This window comes from Tiliqua scincoides, chromosome 1, assembly GCF_035046505.1.
Source record: "Tiliqua scincoides isolate rTilSci1 chromosome 1, rTilSci1.hap2, whole genome shotgun sequence".
In the NCBI taxonomy this organism is placed as follows: Eukaryota; Metazoa; Chordata; class Lepidosauria; order Squamata; family Scincidae; genus Tiliqua; species Tiliqua scincoides.
In genome coordinates, this window is record NC_089821.1 from 187,216,530 (window position 1) to 187,243,931 (window position 27,402).

The following is a 27,402-nucleotide window of genomic DNA, read 5'->3' on the forward strand; positions in this document are numbered from 1 at the left end:
AATTTTCACAATGGAGAGAGGTGAAAAGTGGTGTGCCCCAAGGATCTGTCCTGGGACCGGTGCTTTTCAACCTCTTCATAAATGACCTGGAGACAGGGTTGAGCAGTGAGGTGGCTAAGTTTGCAGACCACACCAAACTTTTCTGAGTGGTGAAGACCAGAAGTGATTGTGAGGAGCTCCAGAAGGATCTCTCCAGACTGGCAGAATGGGCAGCAAAATGGCAGGTCGTTTCAATGTCAGTAAGTGTAAAGTCATGCACATTGGGGCAAAAAATCAAAACTTCACATATAGGCTAATGGGTTCTGAGCTGTCTGTGACAGATCAGGAGAGAGATCTTGGGGTGGTGGTGGACAGGTCGATGAAAGTGTCGACCAGATGTGTGGTGGTAGTGAAGGAGGCCAATTCTATGCTTGGGATCATTAGGAAAGGTATTGAGAACAAAATGGCTAATATTGTAATGCCGTTGTACAAATCTATGGTAAGGCCACACCTGGAGTATTGCGTCCAGTTCTGGTCACCACATCTCAGAAAGGATATAGTGGAAATGGAAAAGGTGCAAAAGAGAGCGACTAAGGTGATTACTGGGCTGGGGCACCTTCCTTATGAGGAAAGGCGTTTGGGCCTCTTCAGTCTAGAAAGGAGATGCCTGAGGGGGGACATGATTGAGACATACAAAATTATGCATGGGAAAGATAAAGTGGATAGAGAGATGCTCTTTACACTCTCACATAACACCAGAACCAGGGGACATCCACTAAAATTGAGTGTTGGGAGAGTTAGAACAGACAAAAGAAAATATTTATTTACTCAACGTGTGGTTGGTCTGTGGAACTCCTTGCCACAGGATGTGGTGATGGCATCTGGCCTGCTTTAAAAGGGGATTGGACAAGTTTCTGGAGGAAAAATCCATTACGGGTTACAAGCCATGATGTGTATGTGCAACCTCCTGATTTTAGAAATGGGCTATGACAGAATGCCAGATGCAAGGTGGGGCACCAGTATGAGGTCTCTTGTTATCTGGTGTGCTCCCTGGGGCATTTGGTGGGCTGCTGTGAGATACAGGAAGCTGGACAAGATGGGCCTATGGTCTGATCCAGTGGGGCTGTTCTTATGTTCTTATGGTATCAGAAACAAACACATCATTATTGTTATATGCTTAATCCTGCCAAAACATCTGTATATGTAGCACTTTATACTTCCTATAAATATGATTTCAACACACCAAGTTTTTAGAATGGATGTAAGTTACTCTGGAGCTTGACAGGTGTGAAGTTTACACACACATGAGGAATATGTGTCTTGCTGCTCCCATGCATTCAGGTCAAGGTAGAGCTTTGATAATGACTCAACATTGTTCCGAAGCCACTAGTTTACTTTCTCTAGATGTAAAAAATAGTGTACATGTTATATAGAATTGGAATCTAATGCAGAACACACTACAATTTCATGAATTAAAATCTTATGCATGTCTACTCAGAAGTAAGTCCAATTAGTTCAATGGGACTTCCTCCAGGGTAAGAGTGCATATATTCACAGCCAAAGGCTGCAATCCTATGCACAATCTTGTGTGTAAGCCCAAGTGAGTATCATGGGATTTACTTTTGAGTTAACATGCATGGGATTGCAATGTAAATTACATGACATATTCAATATGTAGCAATGTTAAAGACATTGTCATAATCAGATCTTACCATAGTAGTTGACAGATACCTGAATCAAAGGAGGAGTAAGGGGTCACCCTCAGAGTGTCTCAACTTGTTCATGAAGGGAGCAAAGTCTTCTTTTAAATATTTTTTTCTCCAAAAATGAAAAAAAAAAATTAAAATATGTCTCAGCAACATTCAAAAATTCTTTGCCCTGGTATTCACCAATAAACACACAAGACAGGATTTATGGATTACAATTGGGCCATGTTTATAAATGGCAAACTACTGTTTAAAAAAACACCTCTGTAGCAGATCCTAATTTCACAAAACGCCTTCCCCCTTTAGTGCAGACACCTGCCAGGAAAAGTCAGTGAGCAACTGTCAGTGCCCTCTTCAAGAGTTTAAACCCTGACTCATAGTTGGGGACCATCTCTTGATAATTCCTGCTTCTCAATGCCAGCACCCAAAGGGGTCAAGGCAGTTCAATTGCACTGCCACACCCAAGCTGGAAAGCCTTTGAGGCCAAATGTTGCTTAAGGCACACTGAACAGACTGGAAAGGCATGGAGAGCTAATGGCTGCCTAAAACCCACGCCCTTGCACAAAGCACTCACTAGGGTGCTCCCAATTCTCCACCATCATCTTGTGTATAGAAGAGATAAAGCAAAGGCATCCCTGCCTCCAAGATGGTGATGAAAGGACTGTATACCTAAAATTCACTAACTAAAAGGTAATATTTGCATCTTTTCCTTTGATCATCAATCAGGTTTATTATTGACCTATTTGATTCTCCATACTTTCCAACACAGGTCCTTTCCCTAGGTACTTTCCCTAGGTACTTTCCCTAGGTACTTTCACAGGTACTTTCCCTAGGTCCAACACAGAAGAAAATTGCCCCTCTGAAGTCTGCCACAGGCGAGGTCATCCAGGATCGGGCGCAGCAGATGGAACGCTGGGTGCAGCACTACTCTGAGCTATATTCCAGAGAAAATGTAGTCACCGAAGAAGCACTGAACAACATTGAGTGCCTGCCTGTGCTGGAAGAGCTTGACAGTGAACCAACCCTAGAAGAACTTCACGTGGCCCTGGACTCCCTTGCCTTTGGCAAGGCACCTGGAAAAGACAGCATCCCTGCTGAAGTCCTAAAATGCTGCAAAGAGATCATCGTCACTGAGCTGCATGAAATCATCTGTCTCTGCTGGAGAGAAGGTGGAGTACCTCAAGACATGAGGGATGCAAACATCATCACGCTGTACAAGAACAAAGGTGACAGGGGTGACTGCAACAACTACCGCGGCATCTCTCTCCTTAGCGTTGTAGGAAAGCTGTTTGCCCGAGTTGTACTAAAGAGGCTCCAGGTACTTGCAGAGAGCGTCTATCCAGAATCGCAGTGTGGATTCCGAGCCAACAGGTCCACCACTGATATGGTATTCTCCCTTAGACAACTGCAGGAGAAATGCAGGGAACAACGACAGCCACTCTTTATAGCCTTCATAGATCTCACAAAGGCTTTCGACCTGGTCAGCAGAGACGGCCTCTTCAAGATTCTCCCCAAGATTGGATGTCCACCCAGGCTCCTCAGCATCATCAGATCCTTCCACAAGGACATGAAGGGCACTGTTGTCTTCGATGGCTCCACATCAGACCCTTTTGACATCCGAAGCGGAGTGAAGCAGGGCTGTGTTCTTGCACCAACCTTGTTTGGGATTTTCTTCGCTGTCCTGCTGAAGCAGGCCTTTGGAACTGCAACAGAAGGCATCTATCTCCGGACCAGATCAGACGGAAAGCTCTTCAACCTCTCCAGACTGAGAGCAAAATCCAAAGTCCAGCTGAAATGTCTGCGTGACTTCCTCTTTGCCGACGATGCAGCTGTCACTACCCACTCTGCCAAAGATCTCCAGCAGCTCATGGATCGTTTTAGCAAGGCCTGCCAAGATTTTGGACTGACAATCAGCCTGAAGAAAACACAGGTCATGGTTCAGGATGTGGACTCACCTCCCTGCATTACAATCTCTGAGCATGAACTGGAGGTTGTCCATGACTTTGTGTACCTTGGCTCAACGATCTCCGACACTCATTCTCTCGATGCCGAGCTAAACAGGCGCATCGGTAAAGCAGCTACCACGTTTTCCAGACTCACAAAGAGAGTCTGGTCCAACAAGAAGCTGACGGAACATACCAAGATCCAGGTCTACAGAGCTTGCGTCCTGAGTACACTTCTGTACTGCAGCGAGTCATGGACTCTTCGCCCACAACAGGAGAGGAAACTGAGCGCTTTCCACATGCGCTGCCTCCGACGCATCCTCGGCATCACCTGGCAGGACAAAGTTCCAAACAACACAGTCCTGGAACGTGCTGGAATCCCTAGCATGTATTCACTGCTGAAACAGAGACGCCTGCGTTGGCTTGGTCATGTCGTGAGAATGGATGATGGCCGGATCCCAAAGGATCTCCTCTATGGAGAACTCGTGCAAGGAAAGCGCCCTACAGGTAGACCACAGCTGCGATACAAGGACATCTGCAAGAGGGATCTGAAGGCCTTAGGGATGGACCTCAACAAGTGGGAAACCCTGGCCTCTGAGCGGCCCGCTTGGAGGCAGGCTGTGCAGCATGGCCTTTCCCAGTTTGAAGAGACACTTTGCCAACAGTCTGAGGCTAAGAGGCAAAGAAGGAAGGCCCATAGCCAGGGAGACAGACCAGGGACAGACTGCACTTGCTCCCGGTGTGGAAGGGATTGTCACTCCCGGATTGGCCTTTTCAGCCACACTAGACGCTGTGCCAGAACCACCTTTCAGAGCGCGATACCATAGTCTTTCGAGACTGAAGGTTGCCAATACTTTCCAACCATAATCGCTAGTTTTAAGAATTGCTAACTAGCCTCCTTCCTGACTTTAAAACATTGTTTATATTGTTGCATCCTAGTAAGATACGGGAGAACAAATGAGCCAGTTCTGCTAGCTAGTGGACCTTGGACTTATTTTCTAACAGGGTGAATCAGTTTAAGGGACATAGGTGAATGGTTGAATTAAAGGCAAGTGGGCCAGAACAGAAGTTAGGCTAATTTTTTCATACTCTGATGTCCCGATCCTATCTGTGCAGTAGACTGAAATAGTCTGAGATCTGCCAGTATAGCACCATTGGCATGCTGAGGTCCACCATTGCGGCAGCCCCTTCACGAGTCTGCAGAGTATTGTTGCCAGGGCAAACCCCAGAAGGCCACACATCACTGACAATGACCTGCAGACTGACTGCTGCCATGGTTTTACTGGTGGTGGGGCAGATAAAGGGAGGAATCAGGCTGGGATAGGGTGGAATGGGAGTGGATCAGATGCAAGTCGGGTCAGCAATACTGGCTGCCACTGATTCCTAGACCCCCCCATACTGGGCATGACAGCATAACAGATCAATGCCAGAAAAAGACTAGATCAGAGTAGGCCCATAGGGGACCAGGCAGTGGCCAGAGAAATAAGTAAAATTCTTCTCTACCCACTTTTCCCTGGTGGCCTTGTCCTCAGGCGACCTGCAGGATGCAGTAGATGGTGGGTGAGTCAGCAGCCCTTGTGCTTCCTTCCGCTGGAGTCCTTCGAGAAGCACCACCACTGCTTTGTGCTAAGCGCCCGGGGTTGTGAGTGCTTGAGTGCCTCACACAGTGGTGATGCTTCTCGAAGGACTCCAGTGGGGAGGTTCTGCCTTACCTGCCTCCCCATCCACCACACACCTCTGGCCTTACTGTACTTTCCTTGCAGTGTATCCCACTGAGCACACAAGGGATGGCATTGTTGGGGGAGTAAGGCTCATTCAACCCAATGGCACTTACTTCTGAGTAACTTACTCCTAATAAAAGTTATTGTATTTTATGCTTATAGTAACATGTTTGTATGTTTATTGTGTGTTATTGTATGTTTGTGCCAATGCTTAGTGTAGCTTTGTGTGGCTTTTCCCTTCCCCTCAAGGCTGTGGGGCAGGGCAGACCCTTTAAACTGCACTGGGGGGGGGGGCCCTCAGCCATCTGCCACAACTGGCCCAGAGCAGGGCTGCTGAGCAGGACTGGGCCAAAAGCTATTTTTATGTCAATGTTCTAGACTTCATGTAAAAAATAGGCAAGTTCTGAGCCTGTCCACTGGTAGTCTGGGCACTGAATGGTTCAGCTGCATGACATCATTTTTGATGAATTGAAGCAAACTTTGTGTGTGTGTGTGTGTGTGTGTGTGTGTGTGTGTGTGAGAGAGAGAGAGAGAGAGAGAGAGAGAGAGAGAGAGAGTGATTTCAACACACATGTATAAACTCTGATAAACCTGTTGAGTAATTGAAGCATAGGACATTGCAACTCAAGTAATGGAACTGAAAGAAAATGTGTTTGCATATTGCCCCCTGACCATATTCTGCTGAGCTCTTTACAGTTCCCATCCTTTGAACATAGATCTTAATTTGTCATCATACATTTCACTACAGAGACTCAAAAGACAAATGATGTTAATTGGCTTTTTTAAAGCTCATTAGCAGCACAAAAACGCAATAGCTTTTGAATTGTGATCTCAATAACATTTTCTTACATAAAACATACAGATATTGAATGGTTGTGTATATATTATGATCCTACGTATTGAAATGAGCAAAAAGTCCACAAAATGCTTGGAATGCATTTGGAAATGTGGCTCCAATTCTATCACCTGCCACCTTTTTGGCAGCTATGCCAAAAAAGGTGCATGCTATATGTTGCTATGGGGGGGGGGGGGGAACCCAAAGGCAAGCAAGAGGTAAGTTAAAATGTTTTTCACTTACAGCCTCATAAGCCCTTACCTATGAATCTCTTTGAATATTTATTTATTTACTTACTTAAAACATTTATACCCTTTCTTTCCAAAAGCTCAAGGCAGCTTATAATACAGGTTGAATTCTATCTGTATTGATTGATATAAAACAGGTTGATATCTCTTATCTGGACTGCTTGGGACGGGAAGATTTCTGGATTTCTGATATGTCTGGTTTTCGAAATAATTGCATAAATATAATGAGATATGCTCTTGCTCTTTTCACTGTGTCCCATACAGATGTCTGCTGGCCTCTATGACGTTTTCCAATAATGTCCAATAAAGGAGTGAACACCACAGATCAGAGCACAGAATTTACAGCATGTACCTGCTCTGTATGTGGGAATGAGCACAAGACCTTCTAGTGTTCATACTACAGAAAACTAGTCTTGGACAAAATGTCTGATTTTGGAATACAGGTGGGGCCTTAGTATCCACTGATTTGACTCATCCCTGATACTGAGGTCCACCTTTAAATGCCTTGTAAAGAGGAATAAAGCACCAAAATCCAATTCCCCAATTTCGTGTTGTTAAATAATTATAATTTCATTCCACTAGTTTCCATTATTTACCCATCTAGTGGCTGAATGCAGTATAGCATCTATACCAATGCATTCTGGGGCAACAATGGAGGAGCAAGAAACCCAGAAGTGGGTCTTTAAAGCTATTTTTCCACTGATTTTGTATCCACTGATTTTTTTTTTTTTTAATCCACTGAGGGTTTCAGAATGGAACCCTGGTGGATAACAAGGCACGACCTGTAGTCTAGATTTTGGAAGTCCAGATAAGGGGTAATCTACCTGTACTTGAATATACGCCACCTATTTTGGTGGCAAATGTCCGAGGTGTGAAAAGGGTTAGGGAAGTTTTCAAAGAGGGGTTAAGATTCATCATGCGCTATTGCCTTAGGCCCTGGGAGGTCTGAGCTAGCCCTGATTGCCACCAAATTCTGCTACCACAAAATATGCACACACCACACACAAACAGGCTCTGAAAAATGCCTCGCACATCCCATAATACTCACAACCTCATTAGAATATGCTGCATGCTACAACACACCACATGCAAATAGGTTCCCCATGATGCCTTATGCAATTAACCCATTTCTGCTCAGCCCACAGGTGTACACATTTGATACCTGTTGCGTATATGAAACATTGGGTAGAAATGGCTTAAACACATGCTGCCACCATATGCTAATCTGATGCCACATGGAAATGGGCACCATAATGACACTTTCTGCAAATGGGTGCCATGATACATCACATACAAACAGGTGCTGCAAGACACAAACTTGCTTGCAACATGCCACACACAAAAGGGCACTGCAACATGTCAAATGCATGCCATCACCATACACACAAATGGGTTTTGTGATGCAAACAGGCACTCTAACATGCCACACATATATATTGAAGTTGTGTTGCAACATGTGGGGTATATGTTATACACAGGCTCATGCTATATCATTGTCTGAAAACAATTGTGCATCATACAGAAAGACAGATAGAAACACAACACATGCAACATGTCATACACTAACACATGCACTAACATGCTGTGCACATACACAAACATCTACTGCAGCATACCACATATAAGTATGTACAGTAGTACATAACAGAAACACACACACACCCAGCCCCCACACACATGCATACATACAGAAACTCCCCTTCCCCATCGATCAGTACACACTATTGCAGTTAACTCACTCTTGACTGTGATTTTTGTTTTGGGAAGTTTCTATCACAGCAGCTTGTGATCACCGAACAGATACATTTTGTAGTTTGGCACCCTTATTTAAGATGATTTAAAATGGGAACTTTAAAGCCTCACAACTTAAAGAGCACACAGTGGATTTCCTTGACCCTGACAGAAGGGCACACTTTTGCAATACTGATGCATTTTTAGCATAAGTGCCAGAAGAATATGTGTGGTGTCTGATTCAGAGCAAAATTTAACAATTGTGGTATGAACATTTTTTGAAATTTGTTCAGATTGCGCTCCTTGCAAGGAAAAGTGTCCGTGCCAAATGTCCTCATCTAGGTTGTCGACTTTCTAACTTTCCCTGCTGTCGAGCTTTTAAGGGGATCCCATCCACTTTGTTGCCCTGGTAAATTTTGTCTATTAAATTTTTGCACTGGCAGCTCAGCCTAGATTAAATACAGTTTCAAGAGGGTGTCCATCTCAGCGAACTTACATCCCACTCTTATTCACCTCTTGCTTCCCCCAGCATTGTATGGTTACTGGAAATGAACAGATAACACAGTGCACTTTACCATGTAAAATGAGATGTGTCTGATGGGTCAGTTGTTTGTATCCCTAAGGTCTGCTTTTAATATCCAGTTTCAAAATTGCCCTTTTCCGTTATCATTGCACAGACCAAAAAAAAAAAAAAAAGGCACAAATCAAAGAAAGACCAGATAAAGAATGATAAATTAACATTAAAGGCATGAAAGGACTTAGCATTTGATATTATTTAATATTTCTCCTCCTGGATACACAGCTATTTCCTGCACAGGAAATATGAATAAGGAGACCAATGATAAGAACCAGTACTGTACAGGAGAAACCTTTCAATGCAGTTTATAAATCATATCACAATGTTTGGGGAGCCCCTAAGTGTACTGGACTGAAAGCCTATAATGCATTAGAAACCTTTCAGTTTTGCTCATTTAATGGCCACACTCAATCAGCTGTAAGGGAAAGGAAGAGAAAGCAGCAGTGTCACCCTGCTTTGTGGCATGCACTTGTATGCTCTTACTGTAAGGTTTTTGTGTGTTATCTGGGCCTCAAGGACATGTGTATTTTACATAGTTTACATCAGAATGGATGATGATGATGATGATATAGTTTTTAGATAAGATGATAAATCATAATAATGACTAGAAAAAACTATCACCATCATCATCATCATACACTCTGAGTTACTCAAAATGGGATTCTTTGTGGAATTGATGTAATATCCCATCCTGTTCAGGTTTATCAAAGGTACCAGGTAAATAGTAGGAATAAATAGAGGAGAATGAAATACAAGAAGCAGTTGATAAGGTAAAAAAAATGCACTTGTACATGCACACCCCACAGAGAAAAGCACAACCCGGATACATTGCCACACAACTCTGTTTTATGCGGCATTTCTACCATCTTAGGGCTTTTTCCACTCCCTTAAACGATACTATTGGCCTGTTCAAAGGAATGAAATACTTTATCTTCCTGACAGAACTAATTGACTGGAAAATTACATAAACCCCTCAGCAGATGTTCTTTCCCACATTGTTTGGGAATTTATCCCCATTATAGACTGCTTCGAAGCCCCAAATCAAGGTGAACTGGGAATATCAGAACACATGAAGGTATATACATATTCTGGCACGCATGAGGGAACAATAATTCTCATATCGCCTCGCCCAGGCCTGCCTCCCAGCCTCTGTTAACACTGTCACACTATTGTGCACTGTTGGGATTAAATTTGGGCTCTGAAGGTCTTTCCATTGACCTTAATAGCTCTAGGATTCCATCTCTGATTCGCCCCTCCCGTCATACTAAAGTCATTTCAGTCCAAGTGATCAGCATATCTAACATGCAAATCAGCTGTATAGAAACCTTCCCTCTTGTACTGGGGGGAAAAAAGCCACAGGCCAGACCTCTCTAAATTCACTTTGTCATAATGAACGGGTTTCAGAGTTAAAGCTGTCAGGCAACAAACAAGAGGAAAAATAAACCAATTCGAGCACCCTGTACCATATTTCCAGCTGTACAGCATACTAATCCACAAATCAGCCAGCATCTTCAAAATTATAAAGCACACCAGTGAGTTAAGCATCTGTATAACATTAAGATTTGTCATCCATCATTCAGGGAACAGCAGAAGGCAGCTTACTGTCACTTAGTGCCAACTGACATCTATCTAGATTGTCTGCCTGCCCATTTGACATTAGAAGCTTGTTGTAATCTCTGATCCATTTCTTTATTTTTCCCCCTCTTCTTTTTTTTTTTTTTTTTAAGGCTCAGGCAAAGCATCCATGATACTTGTGGGTGAAACAAACGCAAAGGAACCCAGGCAGCACATAATAAAGAACTAATGACTGGAATGTAATTATCCCTAAATGAAATTCTTCGGTCGCTGCGTCATGAGTGTTAATAATTCTCTTAATATGCATTAATTACTAATAATTCTTAAGAATTGTTTTACTATAATGAGAAGAACCATCTTCTCATCCTTTACAAAAGGCATCTCACAGCAGTTAGGTGAAAGAAAGAAAGAAAGAAAGAAAGAAAGAAAGAAAGAAAGAAAGAAAGAAAGAAAGAAAGAAAGAAAGAAAGAAAGAAAGAAAGAAAGAAAGAAAGAAAGAAAGAAAAGTACCTAGACCATTTCTGTTTGACAATAATAGGTAGGGTTGGGGTTAGGCTGGGATAAGAGGCTTAGGCCCAAATCCTAACCAACTTTCCCGTACTAACATAGCTGTGCCAGTGGGGCATGTGCTGCAACCTGCAGTTGGGTGGAAGTCATGGAGGCCGCCTCAAGGTAAGGGAAAGTTTATTCCCTTACTTTGAAGTTGCACTGCCTTACCTCGGTGCTGGAAAGTTGGTTAGAATTGTGCCCTTAGCATATATAACATGGAATTTGTTGCCCACTTATAGTTTGTTGTTCAGTTTTAGTGAGAAGTAAATGACAGGGATTTTTTTTTTTTTTTTTTAAAGAAGATGTGAATGTTCAGGGATGCCAATGAACAAGACGCATTTGACAAGCACAATCAGTCAGGGCACAAGTACCCTAGTACAGTGGTGGTGAACCTCTGGCAAGCGTGCCAGAGGTGGCACTCAGAGCCGTCTCTGTGGGCACGCAATGCTGAGCCAGGCAGCCTGGAGAGGGGCGCTGAAGCTGTGGGTCACTTTAAAGGAAACGGAAGTGTCAGCAACTTCAGCGAGGCTTTTTCCGAGCCTCCGTGTGTTGGGGAGGGCAGACTGCTTTTCCCTTCCCCAACTCTCCAGCAGGCTCAGCCAATCAGCATCCAGCAGGCTCCTGGCTTTTTCTTTTGGAATGGCTCAGGGCCCTTCACTGGCTGACCACCAGCCAATCCTGAGCTGCCCTCCTCCTCAGCCACTGCCAGCCTTTGCAGCCCGCCTTTCCCTGAGCAGCTCCCCACTCAGCGCTGGGAGAGGCTTTTCCTCCACAGCACAGGCACAGCTGGGGGTGAGCAGCACTGACAAAGACAAGTCCTGTGTGACTACTCAGAAGTAGACCCCATTGCAGTGGATGAAGCTTACTCCCAAGAAAGGGTGGCTGGCATTGCAGCCTTGGAGCCCGCTCCTGTGCATGTCTACTCAGAAGTAAGCCCCATTAGAGTCGATGAGGCTTACTCCTAGGAAAGAGTGGCTGGGATTGTGGCCTTAGAGCTCACTTCTATGGGTGGGACTTTTAAAAAAATTTTCTTGTTTGAGAAAATGAGCAGTGGCAAGGTCTTGCAGCCACCCCCTCCCTGACAATATTTCTTTACCCAGCTTGTAATTAGTCTGTGGAACTCTTTGCCACAGGAAGCAGTGATGACACTTGCTTAGATGCCTTTAAGAAGGGATTGGACAAATTTATAGAGGAAAAGTTCATTACGGGTTACAAGTAATAGTAGGTAAAAGATGTTAATGTATGAGTTGTTTTTTCTAAAGTAAAACCTCAGTATTCACGTTACATTGCCTGGTTGGCACTTTGTGATAAATAAGTGGGTTTGGGGTTGCAGTTTGGGCACTCAGTCTCTAAAAGGTTCGCCATCACTGCCCTAGTACCTTGTGATTCAACTGGAGATCAAAAAGAAGGAAAAATGCAAATGCAGTGAAACAGAGAACAGTGAGGAACTTTCTTCTCCACTAGAAATGGCAGACATTTAAAGTAAAACCTTTTAGAAATAGAATGGCAGTAGACTTGCCAACTTTTGATTTAAAACAACATCAGCCCGGGCAGGCCATGGGACAGAGTCAGAGCAGGGCAGAGCCAAGGCCGAAGCCAATGGACCAGGAGTGGAACGTAAAGGAATCTGGTGGGCCAGGAGAGGAGCCAAGGTTTATGCAAAGCCTTGTAGAAAAACATGCCAGTTTTAGACTCCAGTGCTGGTTATCTGATGGAAAGTTTCACTTGTTGGATCAAATATTGACTAGTTGGGAACCATAAGTAAAACTGAGAGAAGAACATAAAGCCAAAAGAAGCTTCTCTCTCTCTCTCTCTCTCTCTCTCTCTCTCTCTCTCTCTCAAAGTGTTCTGTTCTCATTTACACTCAGGTAGAAGGAATATCCAGAATGCATGCTGCACATCAAGAAGTCCCATATCTTTCCTGAAGCCCCCTCTCACTCTCAAAGACCACGTTTCTTCAGTGGAGAAACAGAGTTTGTAATGCAGCTACTTCCCCTTAATATTATAAAATAACAATCCTTCCTAGTAGTAAGAATGTGGTTGGTTGTCCCTTTTGGAAAGTTCTTTTCTGTTGGTGCATTTAGTACTGGAGGACAGCTAGCCTAGATAAGGACTCACTGTAGCCCTCCCAACTCTAGCGATTCAAGATGTGGAGTTTCTAAAGAGTCTTTGCTAAGCAACAGAAATAAAAGTTTTCTTATTCTGTGAGTAGCTACTGAAGCAAACTAGATGAAAATTAATAACAGATTAACCATGAACTGTGTCTCAGATACTAATAAATCATTGTTAGATAAATCCAAGATGAAAAGTCTGGGTAATTTACAAGGTGTGATGCAGGAGGAGAGAGCATTCCCCCTGAAGTTTTATCTCCACTCTCTGCTCTGATGGAAAACTAACAGCAGTACTGGATAAACGAAGCACTATCGTGATATCATGGCCATAATATCTTTTTCTTTGGGAGGGTGGGGTGGACAACCACATAAGTCAAACAAACAAAAGAACTATGAGCAAGATGGAGCAATGTAAAAATGAAGCCTACGCATTGTTCAATACAGAGCATCTTACAATAAGCCAAAACTTCTTGCTTTATTCTATCCATTGCCTTTATTTTGGCCTATTGTCAGCCTTTTATGATACTCATGCCAATTGCAAGCTCAATACAGAATGATTAAACTAGTATATATTTTGTTTGTATAGAGCTGCATTAGGAGTAGTCTAGAGAAAGCACGAACATATTTTATGCCTAATATTATGCCAAATTAAATACTATGCCTAATACAAATACTCTTTCATTCTTTTATTGGTAAATGCCCTGGAGGCTAGAAGATAATATGTTAATCAAATTAATAGTGTAATTTTCCTCCATTCCTCCCCCCCCCCCCAACACAAGCTACAATAAATCAGTTTCAAGTAACTTCAGTACTGAGAGATGGGACAAAAGTTGTGCTAGCATAGTGGTTATTTATTATGCCACGTTTTCAGCATGCTGAATAGAAAATGAATGTTATTAAGGGAAAAAAGTCCATTATATTCTGGCACAGGCATTTATTATGAGTTATTAAACCTAGAGTTTCATAACATGGTGATATCACTACTTCCAACATACCACCTAGCAGATGCAAACAATCAATCAAGGATTATCAATCATTTATTATGGTCTATATTGTTGGGTTTCAGTTGATGCAATGGAGTTTACAATTGACTCATGTCTTGATTTAACATAGGTCACATTAATGCATCTTTTCCACATCAAGTTAAAAAGCAATAAAGTTGAAGAAGAAAGTATAGGAGATTCAGAGAGATGACATAAAACAGTGCAAAAGGAAGATGGATTCGGACATGAAAAAAATTAACAGTACACCTCCTTTTGAAGATTGAGGTTAACAGTTCTGAAAAATTTAAGGCAACTGGTCTAGAAAACATCCAGGTATGGTTTAATGGTACCCAGTATCCAGGCAGTGTACATTTAGAAGTATTCACAAGATTTTTATATGTTCACCTCTCATTTGGCTTCCTTTCATTCATTCAAAATTACTTTTGTTTCATCATGAACTCACCAGTTTTCACGACTCCTTCATTTTCATTACAGAGAGGCAGGGGGCAGCTTACCTTGTAACAGGACAGAATGGTGTGCTTTCTTTTCACTTTTAAGAACTGCTTTTCAGCACAGTCGTATGCATGATTACTCAGAAAAAGTCCAATTTTGTTTAATGGAGCTTATTCTCAGGTAAGTGTGCATAGAACTGTACTACTTATAATGTAAAACTCTTTTGCATAGGGGGGGTACACCTTCTACCAGTGCTCACATTTTTTAATCCTACAATACCCTGGACTATTTCAACTTAGGGCAGAATCCTGGTTTGCCCTTGGGCCAGCGCAAGTCACTTGCGCCAACCCAGAATGTCACAAATGTGCTGTAAACCAACGTGTGAGTTGGCTGGGCCAGAGCAAGGATGCATGTCAGCCCATGGAGACCAAATCTGGCCATGCCAACATGGATGGGTGAGTTCTCACTGGACTCCTTAGGCCGGCATAGTGATTTGGGGAAGGGAGAGGGAGGGCGAATTGGGGATGTTCCAGGGTGGGAGAGGGTGGTCCATTGGGCAGACTGGCCGCATGGAGGGGGGTGGTGCCAGGATTCAGCACTTGGCTGGATCCTAACCCCCCTCCCAAGCAGCCCAGTCTTACACCAGGCTGCTTGAATCTGTGCCACCAATTTTGGTGGCGCAGATCCAAGTAGTCCTATTGGGGCAGCTGCCATGCAACATGGGATAAGGGGAATTAATTCCCGTTACTCCAAGTCATGCTGCAGCCAGTCCCAGCTCTGCACTGAGTATGGGGCAGGCCAGCTAATCTGCGTGTTCCAGCATGGGTTAGGATTGGGCTGTTAGGAATTCATTTCAGAGCAAATGAAAAATGAATGAAATGTTCTCAAATCAGATCAGTTTTCTATTCGTTCCAAAATGAATCTATATCCCTGAATGTACAATAACAGCTTTGTGCTTCCAACTTTTTCCGATCAGCTCTCCTGAAGTAGTGCACTTAAAATGCGCCTTGTGACTTAATAACTTGGCCTAGGGGTAGGTTTCAGCACCACAAAATGCAGCAGCATCCTGTGGGACATCTGTTAGATCAGCAACCTTTTAGCTAACAGGCAGAGAATGAAATCCACCATTGACTCACTGAAGCAGTAGTTGCAACAGCATGTTTTATCTTTGCAGTGATGAAGGAGCAAAAAAGGAGAGAACCCTGCCTTTCTTTTTTCCTTTTTTCCCACTCACTCACTCACTCAGGGCCCAATCCTATCCAATTTTCTAGTGCCAGTACAGCTTTGCCAATGGCGTGTGCACTGCATCCTGTGGTGGGGAGGCAGTCACAGAGGCCTCCTCAAGGTATGGAACATTTGTTCCCTTACCTTGGGGCTGCATTGTGACTGCACCAGAGCTGGAAAGTTGGATAGGATTGGGCCCTCACTCACTCACTCCTTCTGACAGACATATGCACGTACCAAGGGACTTTAGGCCAACTAGGCATCCACCTAGGGTGCAATACTGACCTTTGACGGGCAACATTTTATACAGATTAGTTTTCTTAACCTGTATAAAAAATGCAACTGACAATTTACCGTATTTTTTAAATTTTAAGATAAATGCCACAACAGTGCTACAGAATAAAATTAATTATAAAGTCTTATAAAAATGTCTTGCCTGGTTAGTCTTGCCTAGGGTGCAGAACAGCCTGGCACTGGGCCTAACAAAGGGAAACTTTTTGTGCTCAGAGGTAGCTCATAACATGGCAATACAGCCCATGCATTGCCTAACATTCTCAGTACTGTAAGGTCCCTGGTGTCTCTAGTTAAAAGGATCTTAAGTAGCAGACCCCTGCTCAAGACCTGGAGAGTAGACTATACTGAGCTAAATGATCTAACTCAGGGGTGTCCAGCTCATTTCATACAGTGGACTGAATAGAATTCATGATGCCTGCTGAAGGCTGGAAGTGACATCATGTAGCAGAAATGACATTATGAAGCAGATGATAAGAAAATTACATAAAAAAGTAATTTACCAGAAAAAGTAGTTTACCAGAAAAAGTACTTTGTTCTCACACAGGAACTCAGCTGCAAATGTCAGAAGAGAAAATGTGCAAATCTTGATCATATTTTCAAGATATGGGAGAGACAACTTTCACACAGGCCACTCTTTCAGCCAAGCCATTTCTGCCAAAAGAGTCACTTTCCAACTCAGCAGCTGAAATGTGCTCAGTTAAGCGACACTTCGGCAGAAGCGGTGCTGCTGAAAGGGTGGCGCATGTGGTAATTGGGCTCTCGCAGCATGTCTGCAGCTTCTCCCTTTCTCATCCCTCTTGTCTGCTCCTTCGACCATAGGGTTCCTTGCTCTCTGAGGCCTTTTTCTTGTCTCTCTCACTCGGAGCCTCAGCAGAAGCAGTGCTGCTGAAAGAGCAGTTCTGGGAGAGCCAAGTTATCACATGTACCAGATAAAGAGGTTCTGGGGGCCCTATCTGGCCTGCAGGCCTTATGATTGATACCCCTGGCCTAACTCATTACAAAGCCACATCATGTGTTCACTTGCTATACTGTAAAATGAACACGGCACAGTGTGCTTTGGATGGTCCACATGTAGATTCCAGTACACTGAGGTTTCCTTTGTATGATTGATCCTCTTCTTGCATATGGACTTATTGGTGAAACACACAGGTCACAAAATGCCACATAACTCCAGGAGGTGTATAAAAACTATTGCTAGGTCTTAGACCCAACTGACTTGTGTTTTCTGTAAAGGCACATATCTGACTTTCAGATTATCAGAGTAAATGCACATATCAGAATTTTCAGAAATAATGGGTAAAGATATTAGTGAATTTGTTGAAATGAAAAGCAAAATTCCAGAACAATTGAAACTACCTCTAGCACTACAATGCAGCTAGGTGAATGCAAGACTATCCTGTCAGTTACATAATACACACTGAGTAGTAAATATGTACTGCTTATTGTTTATTTGTAGTCAATTGGGACAGTTAAATTCATGAATAGCAAGCAAAAGTCAGGCAAGCAAAAGTCACCAAGCAGCATAAATATGTCTGTATTTGAATCCCTAAATTTTTCTTGATACTGACTCTAAGTTCTAGGCCTTTATTTCATTTGGTGGTTACCCTCAGGTCTGCTTGACAGCAGTGAGCAAAGCATATCTTGAAAATAAAGAACAGTCTCCGTTTCAAAATCATTTTCAAACTCTGCACATTGCTGAGATTGCTGTAAAGTACATACTGTTTCAGAAAAAGATCAACTCTCTACAGGTAACATAACCTATCAATTACTTGGTCAGGTTTGACTAGATGTGCGCTCTGTGCATTACATATGAAAAATATCTGAGGAGGTAAGATCAGTCTGTAATTACCTAATGCTGCTACTGTATATTCTGGCAGATACCTAGTTGTTAGGCAAATGCCCGTGGGTAGGTTGGCACTCCATGTTGCCCAAAGTAACACAAGGTAACCTGAAATATTTCCAGCTGTTTTCACTTTCTCTCTCTCTCTCTCTCACACGCGCGCGCGCACGCGCAGAGAGAGAGAGAGAGAGAGAGAGAGAGAGATTTCTATGTGTTTCCATTTGCCTGTAGTGTAAAGTTGCTAGATAAAAGGCTGAAAAATGCAAGCAAATAGATATAGGGATCAATTGTGTGTGCTGTCTGATAAGGAATAAAGGGTTTTAAGTGAACTCTTTAGATCAGGCCAGAGGCTCAAACAATCAGTGTTTTGATTAAGAACGTATCAGCCAAGAGCTACCACAGATTCTAGTAGACCTGTTGGGGGTCCATGATGTGGCAGAGAAGGGAAATAAAAATTTCAGTTGTTTATACCTCTGTTGCATCATGATCTCCAGCTGGCCCACAGCATGTAGTGGAGCCCTTCCCAGCACTGCTGAATGCTATTTGCCAGCTGAGGATAGGATTAGGCCATTATTCTTCAATTACACTGCAGTTCTATATGTGTTTACTCAGAAATAAGCCCCACTGTGGTCCATGGGACTTACTATCAGGAGTATATAGGATTGCAGCCAGAAAGATGTGTCTCATTTTGTCCCAAGCTCTTGGAATGAGTTGTAGTAGTGTAAAAACCCTTGTCTAAAAATTGTGGTCAGGGCATACTTGGCACTAATGCCCTGAGGCAAATGTCTCAATTTTCTTCCTGATAAATCTGGTACATCTTAGCATTAGTTTCAATGGAAGCACCTAGGCACTCTTCATGGTGATGATGTTATCACTCCTCAGTGGCATCACTAGGATTCGCATCACCCGATGCAGGAGGCCTGCACGTCACCCCATGCAGTGGGCGGGGCAATGCCCCAGGTGGGCATGGTGATGTATCATCGCCCCGCCCCCACTGGTTTTTTTGGCTGTACTTTTTGTTAGAACACAGATATTTCAATGTGGATTGTTTCATTGCATTCTGCATGAAATTACACATTGATTGATATATGACATGATGGTATTATTCCTCCAAATTCTGATTTTAGTGATTTTGAAAACTTGTAGAATCTCACACACACACAGAGCCTGTGTCAACTTACCAACAACTTATTGCAGCAGTTCTCAAACTGAGACCCATTTTTTAGAATGACAGTCTGTCCAGGACCCATTGGAAGTGATGTCATGGCCAGAAGTGACATCATCAATTCAATTAAAATAATTATAATTAAATTAAAATAAAATAATTAAATAAGGGGGAGCCAGTCCTGTTTCACCAAGTGAATCTACTCTGAAGTAAGTCCTATTGTGGTCAATGGGGCTTACTCTCAGGAAAGTGTGGGTAGGATTGCAGTCTGTGAGCCCAATCCTATGCATGCCTACTCTGAAGTAAGTCCCATAGTGGTCAATGGAGTTTACTCTATAGTTCGCCAAGAGCCTTCTTGGGAGTGCCTCTTCGGGTGTAAGCAGGCAGGGCAGCTACAGTGCTTTTCCATGGACAACGATGCGGCAGTTCTGCCTCACCTGCTGCCCCCACACAGCATGTCCCTGCTGCATTCAAACCCTTCCCCCCAACTACACCCCCAGGGTTTCTATGCTAACTTTGTCATGTGTCATACACACAGTCACTACATTGTAGTCCTCGCATGTTTGAAGCATAAAGCTCTAAAAAAATGGTTGGCAACCTTCAGTCTCAAAAGACTATGGTATAAGCCTACAGCACCCGGTATTCCCAGGCAGTCTCCCATCCAAGTACTAACCAGGCCTGTCGCTGCTTAGTTTTTTATCTGGGGTGCTCCCTGGGGCATTTGGTGGGCCGCTGTGAGATACAGGAAGCTGGACTAGATGAGCCTATGGCCTGATCCAGTGGGGCTGTTCTTATGTTCTTAGTTTCCAAGATCAGACAAGATCAGGCATGTACAGAGTAAGAGTTGCTGCTAAACTGTTTTGAACTAAAGGGTTTCTTTAACTTAACTGGTTTTAAGGTAGCCAAAAGATCCCCATCTGTTACAAATCAGCCTATCCTTAGCCACACTCTGATGATTAGAACTGGCTGGAATCGGTGGGTTCTTTGTAATACCATAAACTGTCCTTTAATGGGGTCAGCTAGCTTCCCCAACATCTCTCCTTTCAAGCAATTAATGTCCAAATCAGGAAAACTAGTTTTCCATTACAAAGCAAAACATAAAGCTACGTGTACATATAAACTTTGTTCAATTAATTTTTGTGGCGCTCTTCTATGTTGTCCTCTCTCCTTTCAGAATGAGATGTGCTGGGTGATCTAGCGAGGGCTTTTCACCTGATACCTTTCAGATTTTTCAGCAACCTGCTTTCTCCTATTCCTTATCCTTGGCATATGCTACTGCTCTTCAAAAATAACTGTCTTTTTACAGTAGTATTCCTCTTGTTTCCATGTTTCTGAGGCAATTTAATCTGTCTTTTATTGTTACTGGTTTGAATAATTGTTTCAGATTTTGAAACTTCTTGACTCAACTATGGCCAATCTAAAAATGCTTGCAATGGGTGTCCTCTTTTATTTAGCAGGGCGGAAGAAACTGTTTGTCTTCACGCCAGCTGTTTGTCTTCCTCTTAGATTGTGAGCCCTTTGGGAACAGGGAACTATTTATTGTTTTATTTTGCCATATAACCTGCTTTGTGAACTACTGTTGTTGAAAAGTGGTGATAATATAGAATAAAACATTATTATTATTATTATTATTATTATTATTACTACTACTACTACTACTACTACTACTACTACTGAATGATAGTAAATGCAAATTGAACAAAAGGGTCCACTGCATTGTGTTTTTCCATCTGTCCCTACCACATAGCTGTACCATAGCTAGGTTCTTCAGCCTCACTAATTTGCATGCTATTAAAAACATCATTGCAATATGCAAGGCAATCACTGTTTGCTTTTCTATTCTTTTATCTTTTTTTACCTTTCACCTGCTGTCTACATGTCTATATGGCAACTTTGAATCTTTTCCAAGATTCTGCAGCATTACCTGACAGCTTCAATTGTTTAGAGGCTTCAGATATTTCATCTCTGTAGCTCTCTCTGTTCTGTGACAGTTTGTCTTTGAATCAGACTTGTCTTTGGCACACCACTCCGGGTACTAACACACTATGTTATGTTCTGCTTCACTTAAACAGATTAAACAGAAGGTTGTTCTTTAACTCAACTGACTTTGTATATAGCAAACAGATTATAGTCTCCAACCTCTGTCTACTGGCTAGGATCCGTTCTGTGGGGTAACATAAACTGTTCCTCTGAAAGAACTTGCTTATTTTCCACAATAACTACCATCAATGTTGCAAGCCAAAACACTTTTTTTTGAAAGAAAAAAAAAAGTGTTTTGCCTACTTGATTTGGGCAAACCAGTGAACTTTTTCATTTTGGTGTAATGTGTTAGCTCAGGGGTGTCAAACATAAGGCCTGGAGGCCGGATGTGGCCTGCGGAAGCTTTTTATCTGGCCCTCACGCTCTGAAAGGGGAGCCCACATGAAAATTGGGCTCTCCCACATCTTGAAATATGATTGAGATTTGCATATTTTATCTTCTGTCATTTGCAGCTAATGAGTTCTTAAGTGATAAAAAGTACTTATTTTTGGTTATGACCTGTTTAATGACATCACTTCCTGCCTAGTGACATCACCTCTGGCCCTCAGCAGGTATAATGAATACTACTTGGCCCTCGATATGAAATGAGTTTGACATCCCTGTGTTAGCGGGTAAGGTTGGTAATTGCAGCTGCTCCCAAGGGGGCTGCATTTTGCCTCACCTATCTCACATTTTTGCCTCAACTTTTTGCCTCACATTTTGCCTCACCTATTGAATGAAGCAAGAGGGAGGCCATCATTCCAACCAACCACTTGAAGTAACCTACTTAACCTTACCCTGTGTCTGAGTCAGCCCTGGTTCCCATGCATTTCAGGGTGTGCATGTATGAACAGAGCCAAGTTTCAATGAAATCAGTGGTAAATACTGATACATAATTGATCATTATACAGTACATGATAACTGATACATAATACAGTACTTAATTGCCACAAGGGTCATATTCCAGTTGTCTCTTGTGACACTGGCTCCAAGTTACAGACATCCAAGTTATCAATGGCTGCATTGGCACTTAAGCACAGGCACAGGACGTCCTTTGTGGTGCTATTGTGCAGGCCTGATAAGCTGGGCTGTCAAGAGCCAGCTGTTTTGACCTACATCTTTCCTGCTTTCATACAGAGCTCCAGACCAGAACCAATATGCATGCAGGGGATTTACAACCTGATCCTGTCCTCACAATGTGATGGCAGGTCTCACAATCTGCCATCACATTGCTCAGGCTGTCATTGCTTGAGAAAGTCCAATGGTAAGTGCTCACTTCTGAAAGTGTGGAATCTAGTAAACCTAAGCCAGCAGAGGCAGGCAGCAGATTGGCAGATAGAGTAGGTAAAGTGGTGACCAGTCTGCTGCCCTCCGCTGCTGGTATGGGGTTACTGGGGTTAAATCTTGGATCAAATAGATTTAAGCCAGCAAAATAACTGGTGCAGATTTGAGTAGGTCCACTGGGGACCAAGAACTGGCAGGTATATAAAATATTTCTTTACTTATTAAAGCCTCTTATTGGTATTGCTGTTTGTCATGTCACATCTGGTTTCCCAACCCAGAAATAACTGGTGATGATGTCATCACCAGTTACTTCAGGTGGTACTTTGAATATGTGGACCATGTGAAGTGGTATGGTGGAGGACAAACCTTGAGAAACACTGCCCTAGAACCCAATTCTGAGCTCTTTTGTGGTGGTACAAGTGTACCACTGGTACTGGGTGTTTCAAACATGCTGTAAGGTGTTGCAAACACATGCCCCTGACACTTGTGTAAAGTTAGCACTGGTGCCGGCCCAGCACCGGTTGGCGCTGACCTCAGCGCCAGTCAAATGCTGCCCAGAGCTAGGTAAGAGCTCTTGGTGGTGAGAGCCTCAGGAATAAAGGGGGAGGTGTTCTGGGGTGGGGGAGGAGGGTTGGGGGAGGAACCAGGGCAAGAGGGGTGGAACCAGCAGAGCTCTGCTCCACCAGATCCTGAACTCTGTCTTGGGCCAGGAGACCTGATACAGACTCTCTCAACTCTGCACCTGGCTGGTGCAGACTTGACAATCCGCATTGTGGGGCTTGGGGCTTCCCCAGGGGAAAGGGGACAAAAGTCTTCTCCCCCCAAGGAAACCTTCAGTGGCTGCAGCCTTTAGGATTGGGCTGCTTCTCATTTCTGATGGGGGGGGGGATCAGAAATTGTTTTGTGCTCAGGAAACTGATGCCCTCACAGTCTGTTAACATGAATGGGAAAACCCACATGCATTGGATCTCTGTGGATCAGGGAAACTGTGTTTAAGATTGAAGTGTTGAGGTTTAATTTAGCTGTTAGCTTTGAAGCTACCATTATTTTACACAGAAGCAACACATAACCAGAAATGTCATGAGCAAAGGAGAATTAAGCATATTAATCTGGTCTCTTCTCCTGGCATTAATACACTATAGATTCTATCTTTACTTTCATATTCATTATTTCTTTAATGAAAAAAGAAAGATATTTTAATGGTAAAAATATCAAAATGATTAATGATATGTCTGCTAATGATATTTTTAAAGTATTTTGGGCTGGAAATGTGACACTATAATCATTAAAAATCAGATTCAATTTCCAAAGGTACTAATCTTAAAACTTTATACCGCTAGCAGAAACATTAAAAATTATAACTAGAGAGTTCAGAGGCTTCTAATTGGATAGGGAGGGATGAAAAAAGACTCAGGAGCTCTGCCACAAAATAAATGTGCTTTCAGAAATTTTGGAAGGCATTTTCTGCCGCAAAATAATGATTGAGAATATATGTGGCCAATGTGAATGCTACACATTAAATACAGAAAAAAAAAAAAATTCCCAATCCACTGAGATCTTTTTTCTGTATGACATGGATTGATTCACCAAGAATATAATGGCATCAAGTGGGGCAAAAAAAAAAAAAAAAAAATAAGCCCCTTCTCATGTATTATGCATGCACTCTTCCCATTGGAGCTTACATCATACTCTGGTGTTTAATTAGTCCCGCCTTATATCACTCAGTGTTGTGAATGAAATTAATGTGATAGCTGCAATCAGTCTGTGTGGTTATTCTCTTTCATTAATTTAAAAAAACCAGATTTTTAAAAAAGAAAATCAAACTTTATACACACATACTCTCTCTCTCTCTCTCTCTCTCTCTCTCTCTCTCTCTCTCTCTCTCTCTGTGTGTGTGTGTGTGTGTGTAGTGCAGCATATCCAGATAAAGAGAATAGCTAAATTATTAAATTCTCCCAAAATACATACTGCCATACTGTCCTTGTACACTGTCCCAGCACAACATATATTAATGAACCTGTAATGTCTGAAACCACAATTGCATCTTCGGTATCAATAACATTTCTTTTTTCTCCCTATTTTCTCCTGCAGATTCCATATACTGTAATATGTTGCTATATCAAACTCTGAGCTATGGTTGGAATTTTTATTTACAATTTATGTGTAGTTTTATTAGTTATTTCTTGTGTATTACATACTTTTAAATTTTTTTTTTGTTCTGTACCAGATTATCATCCACCTAGCAAATTCATGCAAATCTAGATTTTTGTTTTTGAAGGTTGATACACAGAGGTTACTAGACTCCCCTACTTAGGATATCCACAAAAGAATACAGGGGAAAGACGTAAGGGAATCTAGCATCTGAGCAACGCTGGCCAACTTCAGACATAGGCGTCGGTAGAAGACTGCATTGTCCAGTCTTCTAAGACTGCATTTTTTTTTAACCATGCCAAAAAAACAAACAAACAAACAAAAAAAAAAGTTGTGTGGTGTGCATGGTTGTTGTAATAGCCCTTGGCCAGTATGTGGAATGCTTTGCGTTTGTGGTTCCTAGCTGGGAGCTGCAACTATTGTAACTACACTTGCAAATCATGGCAACAGCTCTGGATCTGGTATAAATGCCTGGCCTTGTTATTTCTGGACTCCAGTGTGCCTGGGGCTTGTTGGAACTGATGAGACGAACGTGTGTCAGCATAAAAATCCCACTCGTGCTATGAAGCATAGCTGGTTTGCAGACTGGACTCGGTGTTTTTGAAATCAATATCCTGGACCATCCGTATTCTTATTCTGATAGTCCTATTGGGTAAGACGTCCCTGGTAGAGTAAAGGCCCCAGACACCATATTTCCAATGCATCGGGAATGAAAACAGAAGAATAAGTGCCCCACTACTACACCTTTTTTCCTTTTTTTCTGAGGTGAAATGTATTCAATTTTGATGATGCATGGAGGTTTAGCAGTTTTGTTTTGTCAATGATTATCAAAACTTGGAATAATCATATTTGATCACTCTATACTTACTCCAAGAGATTTTATATTGTTTGGGGGGGAAAATGTAGGATAAATAGGAACAGTTGAAATGCAGGCATGGATCACATCGTTACTCTAACAATATATTTCTCCTAAATAGTGTAGCTCTGCTTCCCTGTTTTCGATTTCCTATCTATGGTAAACCACTGTCCTCATTTTGTCTCTTTCTTTGCTTTTTAGGGAAAGGCAGATAAAAAGTTATTGCAGAGATGGGAACTCATGTCAGGTGACTCAAGTCCAAGTCACAAAAACCATGTTTTTCGCTGACTTGTGCAGACCTGAGTCACCTGTGTCAATGACTCAGACACTGAGGCCACTGACTCGGCACTCAGCCCACGCATGCAGACTCAAGTCTCTCTGTGTCTGGGTGTGCTTACTTACTTTTTTCACAGCATGAAAGACCTCGCGGGGCCATCATTCAGACCAGGCGAGCAGCAGGGAAGTTCCAGCCAGGAGGTAGGGAAGGGTTAATGTTTTGCTTTTGCATGGGGGGGAGGGGGAAGCAGGCTCTCTTGTCCATCTCTGAAGGAACTGATGGTTGTTGGATGAAGGATTGGCAGTCTGATTTGTTTCTTTGGATGAGGGAGGGCAGAAGGAGGAGCCCAAGGCGGTTCTTACCTTACAGTTGGCTGGACAACCAGGGAGGGGGATACGGGAGGTGGGAAAGCAGGGGGACGTGGTTCGTAGCAATCACACTTTCCGACCACATGGCTCCTCATGACTCTGTTGTTACTTGGGAGGAGGAAGCTTCATTGAGCAACTGGCACAAATGGGACTACTTCTGAGTAGAGCTACAAAGGATTGGGGTCATACCAGGAAGCTTTCCAGCTGCTGCACATGACTCTCCTCCCTCTTGCCACTTTTGTCCCTGCTCTCATGAAGTCCATCTCACCCCCTCCCGCCTTGTTTATAGATGGGATGGGGACATCAAGGGTGTGTTAAAGAGAACTCTGACATACAAACAGAGCCCGGTAGCAGCTCCACTTTTTTCTGTGAAGCCACAGCTGACTTTTTAAAGGGCAAGTCTCATGACTCAAGTCTTTTCGTGTTGCCAAAACACTCTGAGTCACTCGGAAGCCCATGGGCTGTGAGAGGGGGTGCAAGAGGTAAATTGTATCTGGATCTAGGGTGAAAAAGGGGGCTAAGAAGCCAAAGAAGGGGGCCCAAAAATTTCCTGGGACCTTAAATTTTCAGATCTCTCTAGTGCCCACAAAAGGGGGGGGTGCAGGGGTACATTGTACCTGCGTCTCAGGGTCAAAAAGGGAAACAAAGGAGGGAACCAGAAAAGTCTTGGAATCTCATGTTTGCAGATATTGTGTGAAGGCTAACATTCACGTTTTGTGTAAGTTTACGCAGTCTTATATACTGGGGTTCGTAGAAATTATGATTTAATGGTTCTGTGAAATTTGAACCAATGGAGAAGGGAAAGGGCCCAAAAGAAACTTCATACCTCCTCTCATAGGCCTTGCCCACACCCAATCCAAAGTGGAAGCAATTAAGATAAAAACAACAAAGTAAGTGAAACAAGTGTTGATTTGGGAGGCTCTGTATGCAAGAGGGATCTGAAGGCCTTAGGGATGGACCTCAACAAGTGGGAAACCCTGGCCTCTGAGCGGCCCGCTTGGAGGCAGGCTGTGCAGCATGGCCTTTCCCAGTTTGAAGAGACACTTTGCCAGCAGTCTGAGGCTAAGAGGCAAAGAAGGAAGGCCCATAGCCAGGGAGACAGACCAGGGACAGACTGCACTTGCTCCCGGTATGGAAGGGATTGTCACTCCCGAATCGGCCTTTTCAGTCACACAAGACGCTGTGCCAGAACCACCTTTCAGAGCACGATACCATAGTCTTTCGAGACTGAAGGTTGCCAATACAAATACAAAGTACGTTTGACTGGGCCAGCAGTGCTGGTCCATCAGTCCATGTCATTGATGCAGTTCAGTGTGGTGAGAGAGGAAAGTTTGCTTGAATCCCCCTTACTGTCCCACCTCCTGAACATTTGAGCTGACATAACTACCTGCAGTGACCGCTAGCATTGCTTCAGTTGCCGCATCCCATTATGGCTCATGGCACCACAGGCACAGAAGTCAGCATGCTCCACCCTAAGCAATTACTGGCTGGTGCAGCCAGTCACGGAAAGTAA